Below are 7890 nucleotides of genomic sequence, written 5' to 3' on the forward strand. Positions count from 1 at the left end.
AAGGAAGGAAGGAAGGAAGGAAGGAAGGAAGGAAGGAAGGAAGGAAGGAAGGAAGGAAGGACTTAATAGCACTCAAATAACTAAATCCATATAATCTGCCTTACACAAGCATTATTGCATATATATATATGACTGACCTGTAAAAACATCTACCTAATATACACTTTGGGTCCACTTCCCAAACTTGCACAGCTGTGAGGGTTTTTTTTCACTGCTAATGATGTGGTGCTTTACAAGCAGCAGAAGAGCACATGTGCAGGAGAAGGACTCTCACTGTGTGTTAAAAACATATACCGAATTAGGGTGTTATTCAACCCTTAAAACACACTCACACACACATGCATTTTTGTCACTTCGTAAAATAAAGCATAATTCATCAAACATATCACCCAAACACTGTATATAGGTATTTGGAGAAAGTACTTTTTCTCATTGCACCAGAGTTAAAGTGGAATGAAATGATTGATAAACACTGTGTGTAACTTAGCAGGTGAATAGGTTCCTGCATGGTTGTATTTTATATATCATGGAGTTAAGAGTTTATAGGCGTTGGGCTAGAGTCAATTTTTGCTGCTTACTAATACAGGTCTAATTGACCTCTTTTGAGACAGCTTTAGGGTTTGCATGCATTGCAAACATTAATAGAATATTTCTGATATTAACTTTGAATTTGTCCTTCTTTAAAGTTTTCTAAAAACTTTGCTGAAAAACATTTAACAAATATTAGAGAAAAGATGCCATGTTTCCAATGAAACCACTAAAATACATCTAAGACAAAGAAAAAGCTGTGCTTAAGCTTGATGTTTGGGTTTAAGGGTTGGGTAAGATATAGGATGTTGAAAGCACTGTTTTATAATAGTACAGTGCCTGATAGCCATACAAAAATATAACAAAATAAAGAACCTTATCACATAATAAAAGGATTATAAGATTTTTTTAGATGGAGATGTGCTTCTAAAAGATTTATATTAATAGGCCTTTATAAAATTGGGACCTCTAGGCTTCTGCCTCTGGATGCACTTCCTACAGGCTGTCTAGGCTGCCAGAGATCTAAGGTATTCCTCTGTTTGAGTAAGCACAACTTATCTACTAGAATGAACAAAAGCTAATCATAAACACAGCATGGTTTAACTCAGGTTCAAAACGGAAATAATGTTTGTACTCTGAACCACACATGCATGAGTTTTTGTTGAGATTTTTCAAAATAATAGCTACATGGAAGCAGGGTTACATACTACGGACCCCCCTTCTCCGCTGACATTTACTGTGCTTCCTTTAACAGCCTAAAAACAGTCTCCTCTTTCATAAAGAAAAAAAACCCAACTTCAATTGACTTAAACAAGGACAATAAGGCTTGTTTCACTCACTGCAGCTTGGCCTATATCGTGCTCTCAGATTTCTTTCTGGCAAACGACCCAGTGTTGTATGCCCGCTTTGACATGGTTCAGAACAACAGACACCAGTTTTGTCTGCTTGGGTGAGAAAGTCTCCATTTTTTTTTTTTTTTTTTTACTTCAGCAAAGGAAGAAATGAATTCGGCCACTCTGCTTAACTAGTGCACAGTAGCTACTTTGTTGAGAAAGTAGCTGCTGATATGTTGACATCCTTCTCTTGCCATTTAAAGCTTTTCATTTCAAAAACAAAGAAAAATCATTGAAAAAATCACAAAAAATTATCTCAGATAAACAACCTATAATACTTTTTTAGTTAAAAGGGAAGCATGTGGTCTGAGTTGGTGCATATATATATATATTTTTTTACATCATGAGAATTTTTGTGAAGCTCAATATGGTTTACTACAAACATTTAAAAGAGAAATATGCAACAACCCCAGTCGGCCTCACAGATGGCCTCACACTGAGCCTGGTTCTGCTGGAGGTTTCTTCCTGTTTAAAGGGAATTTTCCTCTCCACTGTCGCAACAAGCATGCTTACTGTGAGGAATTGCTTTCAACTCAATGAGTCTATGCAATCAGCTGGTTTTCCTTAGATAGAAAACTTCTATTCAATTTGACCGTATGATCCGGTTGAAATATCTCTGTAAACCGTTTTGAGATGACATACATTTGTATGTGAATAGATGCTATATGTATAAATAAATTTAATTAAATGGAGCATTATCTAATTTATTTTATTTCAAAGAGAGAAAAAAATCATATAGTTCCTAAAATAGCATAAATATTAATTACATAAATAAATAAAAAGTCTGTTTAGATATATTTCACAGTAGTAGTATCTGATTAACCAGCACTAATCGGGGAGGGGCACACTGTGTTATCTTCTGCTCATAGCTACTTGCATTTTTCTTAGGTAAATTTTGTAAGGATTAATTCTAATGTTTTTAGGCTAGACAGTCATCTATGGAATGACAGCTACTCAAAAAAGCAAAGGAGGTCCGGAATAAAGGCTACTATGTTTAGGGTGGAGGGTTAGGTTAGAGGTAATATGATATTGTTCTATTGAAATTGTTTATTAACGACATAAAAATCTTAAAACAAAAAAAAAATAAATAAATAAATAAATATATAATTTTTATTGGGGACCCCAAAAATTGCCCTCTGGTAAGCTCTTGTTAATGTTCGGCCCTGTCTTAACTCCAAAAAAGCTAAAGTTTTACTGTTTCGATACATTCTCTGACATCACATCACACATTTTAAATTTCTACTACTGCCATGTGACAAAATCTTAGCACATTCATCCTAAAAAAACAACACATTTTTAAACACCTTGATACTATTACCTCACCCTTTCAGGGTTTAATGGGAAATTAAACTATGTATATGTAACCTATAGTATAAACTTCCCACATAGCATCCTTTTGGAAAATCCCCAATCTAAAACTCCTATCAGACACTTTATTTGTAGCATAAGCTATGCTCCCTTTGATCAATAAGGCTAAAGCAGTTTAAGAAACCCATGACCAAATATGTAGCCCATTTTAGGCACATCCCACCCCTGCTTTATCTTTGACATCTAATGCTATTAAGGCTCTTATTAGCTTTATCATTAATAACGACCCAGTTTATGCTGAATTCCACATAGGAAAAGTGATGTAAGATGGTGTTTGTTCAAATTTCATGCATACATCAAGCTCTGCTTTGATTATAAAGTGGGGCCCTGGCTGGATTAAAACGTTGCGCCATGTCTCTTTCCCATTCATAAACCTGCATAGTTTTTGTAATCTAATGACCCAGAATCCTCATTATCAGCCCAACTGGCAAAACGGGAACGTGAACAAGACCGTTACAGCTCTCAAGTTTGGGAGCGCCGCGTCGGCTTGGGGCTGGGAAACCTCGCCCCTTTCTTTGGGGATGCAGATGAGTCTGGTGCACTTGACGTCTTTTCATGACCCCTGTCGCTCCCCCTCTTCTATCCACATCCACCATACCACCCCCCACCCATACTCCACACACCAAGCCGCTCTAGGCCCTCACGGCGCTGTCTGTCATAGTGGGCCCGGGCACTGCATTGCCACTTGCCCCACCGAGCGTGGGAATGGGATCGTCCAGTCGTTCACATCTCCTGCACTGCAGTTAACGGAATCAATTAAGCAGACCCGACCCAACACCCGCCCCTCCACAACCCACCCAAACGCACACACACATCAGCCCCTTCTCAATCCCCCCTCACACACCCCTCCTTTCCCACCTCCCTCCTTCCCCTAACCCTGTCCCTACCTCCTTCTCTCTTTCTCTCCATTTTTTTGTCAGCTTAGTATACATCCTAATCATCACTTCTGTTTGGAATCCTGGTGATGTTCTCAGGCTGGACCCCAGCATGCTAAAATTAGGGCGTGCATGGATTTCTACAATATCCCCCAGAATGTGACTCTTCCATTCACCCAGTGGGCCTGTGCAGAAACCTCATGCATATTGAATAACATAAATCATGCAATATTATAAAAATCAAGAGGACCATAAATATTAACATCCAATATGTGACCTGAGAGGAACCTGTGTCTGTGAGTGAGTGGTGATGTGTGTGTCGTGGTGTGTTTGTATGAGCATTTTAAATCAAAACTGAATGTTCGTGGCACAATCAGGCAAAATGCAAAGATATTCACACACTGGAAGAAAATACAGGATAAATAACAGAACAGAAACAAATACAGTCGGATCCTGTTTACATAAGAGGAATTTGCAGTCTTTGATCCATATGGAAATCACAGTGTGTGTGTCCATCCAAAGAGTCCTTGACGAGTCTGGAAGTAGTTTTTACTTTCGGTTATCTAGCTTTATGACGAGCAGAACACTCATACAGCTAGATAACCAAAGATAACAACCGACCCCACTGTCTTCTACTGTAATCCAAAATCCATGTTTCACCTCCTGGGCTCCAAAGTTTTCAATTCTTAGAACTTTCATATTCTTGGCCAAAAATACAGTCATATTGTATCTCTTATATTCCCTTGTTCTGTGACAGCAGATGGGGCAACCAGAACTGTTAAACACTCAGAGGTAAAGGTGACAGTTCTTCAAGAATAAGAGCATTATATATCCCCAATGTTAACGTCATTTTCACTTGACATTAACCAGTATTACCGGCTTGAAGAAGGCCTTGGAAATCGGCGCTAAGGTGCAGTCATCCTTGCAAACGGGGCCTTAATTTGCAATGCAAATTGCCTCAATCCCACAAAGGCTCTTTTGGCTCTATTAAGTCGTTGTGGCAGCAGCAACAGACGATCCTGTGAGGCTGAGCGGAGAAGAAAAATCCAGCGTTTCCAGAGGAAAGCGCAATAAGCAGGCAGCAGGGAACGAGGACGCCAAAATGTTTCGGATGGCGAGATTATGCTTGGTTCTTTCTTCGGCCAAAGAGTGAGAAGTTATCCGCTCGGATCCAGCGTGTTTAGGGAGCGAAAACTTGCAATGAGGGTCCATTCTGAAGGCTGGATCGGAAGAAAGTGGTGTGCGTTGGATTAGTGGGGGCAAAATCCCCTCTACTTAAAGAAATCGGGGGGTAAAGGGGTTGCCAAAATATGGACCAACCCGGATGAGGTCAAAGGCCTTTCGGACCGGGGAAGCGGAATTGCGGTGATGTCACGAACAAATTCGCAAATCCGCCCTCCTTTTTTTTTTCCAGATGCGTGATCTCCTCATCCATTTAAGCAGATCGCCGCGCGTGCAGCGAGCAGCGCTGCCGCTCATTCTCTCTCACACTCACAGGGCTTTAAAAAAAAAAAAAACGGATAGCAAAGGAAAAAGCATGTTTTTGTTTTTTTATATATATATAATGAACAGATCGGGATGCAGAAGAAGATGATAGCAGAAAAAAAAGGATGAACCTCGAAATAAATCAGCGTCGAAGCATCGCGGAGCGCCTCCTCAGCACAGTGCAGGTTAAACATCCTCAGTAGCACGATCTCCGTCTGCTTAATGCTGCTCACATGAGATGCGACTGTCGGAGTTACATCGCTCTCACTTGGTCGATTTGTGCGTCGAAAATCCTTTAGAGCGTCTTTTTTTTTTACGATCGTTGCATCCGATGAAGAAGGTAGATAGACCATATATGTATTCTAGCTCGCCTCGCACAGAATGAAGCCCCCCTACCCCCCCCTCCCGGTCACTACCACCCTTCCCCTCGGACAGTAAGCCCCCCTCACTTTTCCTCGGAGAAAATGTAAGTAGTTGAAAGCTGAAATGGAAGATCTTTGTAAGTAAGTTAACCTTCAATGTAGCGGGAAGCGAGATGGATCATGCACAGGAAGAGCATGGTTGTGGACATTACCCCTATAAGGTGCAGGCTGGTATACAACTTCTGATTCTGTTAGGACGTTGAAATGACCCCCCCCCCCCCAAAAAAAAAAAAAAAAAAAAAAAAAAAAAAAAAAAAAAAAAAAAAAAAGGAACAGCATAAAAAAGAAAAAACCTCACCATGTTACGCGCCAGAAAGATAAAAAAAAGTACCATTGATTGAATCAGTGCGTCTTTACCTGGATGTACACAATATAAAGTTCCGATTTATTGAACCTCCCCCTCAAGTTTTTATTCTAATATATCCTGCCTTGGTGTTTTTATCTGATTGCTTTGCGCACCTTTCCAGCCAAAAAAGTTGCATCGACCTTTTCCCAATACTTTAACTGTGATAAAATAAAAAAAAAACTGCTTAAATCAACATTTCCCATCAAATAAAAACGCGTAACCAATGATTTGCTTTCCTGATCTCCTTGTTTCTTTCTGCTTCATACCCAGCACAAACAATCTGAACCCCCTGATGAATGGCAAGGTGTGTAAGCCAGTTTTGAATAAACCTGACTAACTTCACTATGATCACCTGATTAGGATGCAGGAGGCTTTAGGTCGGGCCTCCGAACTCACAGGCCGTGATTTAATTAGAGCACGGTCGATTTTACGCACAAGCTGCTGATTCCTATAAACCCCTATCCGTCTAAGATTGACATAGAAAGACCCCAATAAGAAATATAGCACATCTTTTGAATTGTTCAGATTCAAATAGTTTTGAATAGAGTTTAATAACAAAATGCAGTGATAGTGTGAGAGGGCGTTGTTTAAAAGAGACCGCATGACAGTTTTGGTGACGTTACATTCATGCTGTGTGGTGCGTGGCTTTTATTGTTTCAGCGCGGCAATGGAGCGCGTTTCATTAAAAATAGAAATAGAAGTTAAGTGCGAAATCGCTCCCCTTCTGCATCTATATCGCTCCTCAGTTTCAGTGTATGAACTTATTGTTCAGATTTCTCCTAATATGCATTCTTAACGGTGCATCTTTTATGTAAAATGACAATGTTATCTAACTGTTGCGAGAAAAAATAAATACAAATATCTCAGTTTAATGTAGTTCTACACGATAGGCGTTATCCAAACTTTATTACGCACTAAACGCACTGAAGTCTCGTGCGACAGTTATATCCCGTTGTAATAAACATGGTTGGATTCATAGACTCTTCCTAGTCTAATGTGCTATTTCCGAACTATGAAGAAAACATTGGTCAACACATTCTATACTCCCGAATTACTTTCCTGCTATAGGTCCCAATAAAATAACAACAAGAAAAACAATATGATCCACTTTTGCATTAATATTGTGCGTTTTAACTTTTTGCGCACCGCACATCGCTCCGAACTAGCCACTAAAAGTTGCACTTACTTCCTCACCGTCCAACCAGATGACTGCGAGGGCAGCAGAAAGTGTCCAAGGTGCCAGAAGCAGAGGAACAGAGATGTCCATGTGAATCGTATGGTATAAAGGTAAATGTCCCTCTTGCGGAGGGAAAGGTGGGGGGCACTCAAAATCCCAGACGTATAATTTGCTGGGTTGGTGGATAGGATGTCGGGTTTGTTGATCGTTTAAGGGGGTAAGACTTTAAAAAACTGCTACTGCCATTCACCCGCATAAGGCGGCGCGCTGCGGCCGTTCTGTGCCAAAAGCATGAGCACATCCAAGGCACATGTTAGACGCAAAGATGGGCAGGGAGAAAAAAAAAGAGGAGAGAGAAAAAGAGAGAGAGACACAACTTTCCCATAAAGCAGCAAACAGAAAAGTGCATACACAGATGAGCTCTCATAGAGTGTGCAAGTTTTTTTTCTTCTTTTTTTTTTCATGTTGATGATGGGGATTCGGGGGGCGAGGGGGGGTAGTGGCGATGATGATGAAGGTGATGATGAGGCGGAGGGGTGGGTGTAAAGTCCATCCTTCTGTGTGAGCAGAGGACGTGCTCTGAAACCAAAAACAAGTTCCCTCGGTTCTTTTGTTGCACGTAGGAACTGAGGAAGCATTGTCCGTCCCCCACCACCCCCACCCAACCCCACCTACACCACCTCCCGACCAGGTTACGAAGTGAGCCGCGCAGTTGGAGTTGTAATTTGCTGCGGGCGCACAAGGTTTGATAAAGGGAGCGCATTTACTGCGGGGTTTTGCTGTCAAACTGATGAGG

At 40.8% G+C, this 7890-nt stretch overlaps 1 long non-coding RNA gene across 1 annotated transcript in view; it reads right to left on the reverse strand.

Moving 5' to 3' along the window:
* Positions 1-7602, reverse strand: part of LOC107084543 — a 41075-nt gene extending 33473 nt beyond the window's left edge. The window contains exon 1 of the long non-coding RNA XR_001481231.1: positions 7104-7602. This is a non-coding gene — a long non-coding RNA (uncharacterized LOC107084543). The remainder of the gene's footprint in view (positions 1-7103) is intronic.
* Between the last annotated feature and the right edge of the window lie 288 nt (positions 7603-7890).

The sequence above is a fragment of the Cyprinodon variegatus genome, unplaced genomic scaffold (genome assembly GCF_000732505.1).
Source record: "Cyprinodon variegatus isolate N-32 unplaced genomic scaffold, C_variegatus-1.0 Scaffold103, whole genome shotgun sequence".
Lineage (NCBI taxonomy): Eukaryota > Metazoa > Chordata > Actinopteri > Cyprinodontiformes > Cyprinodontidae > Cyprinodon > Cyprinodon variegatus.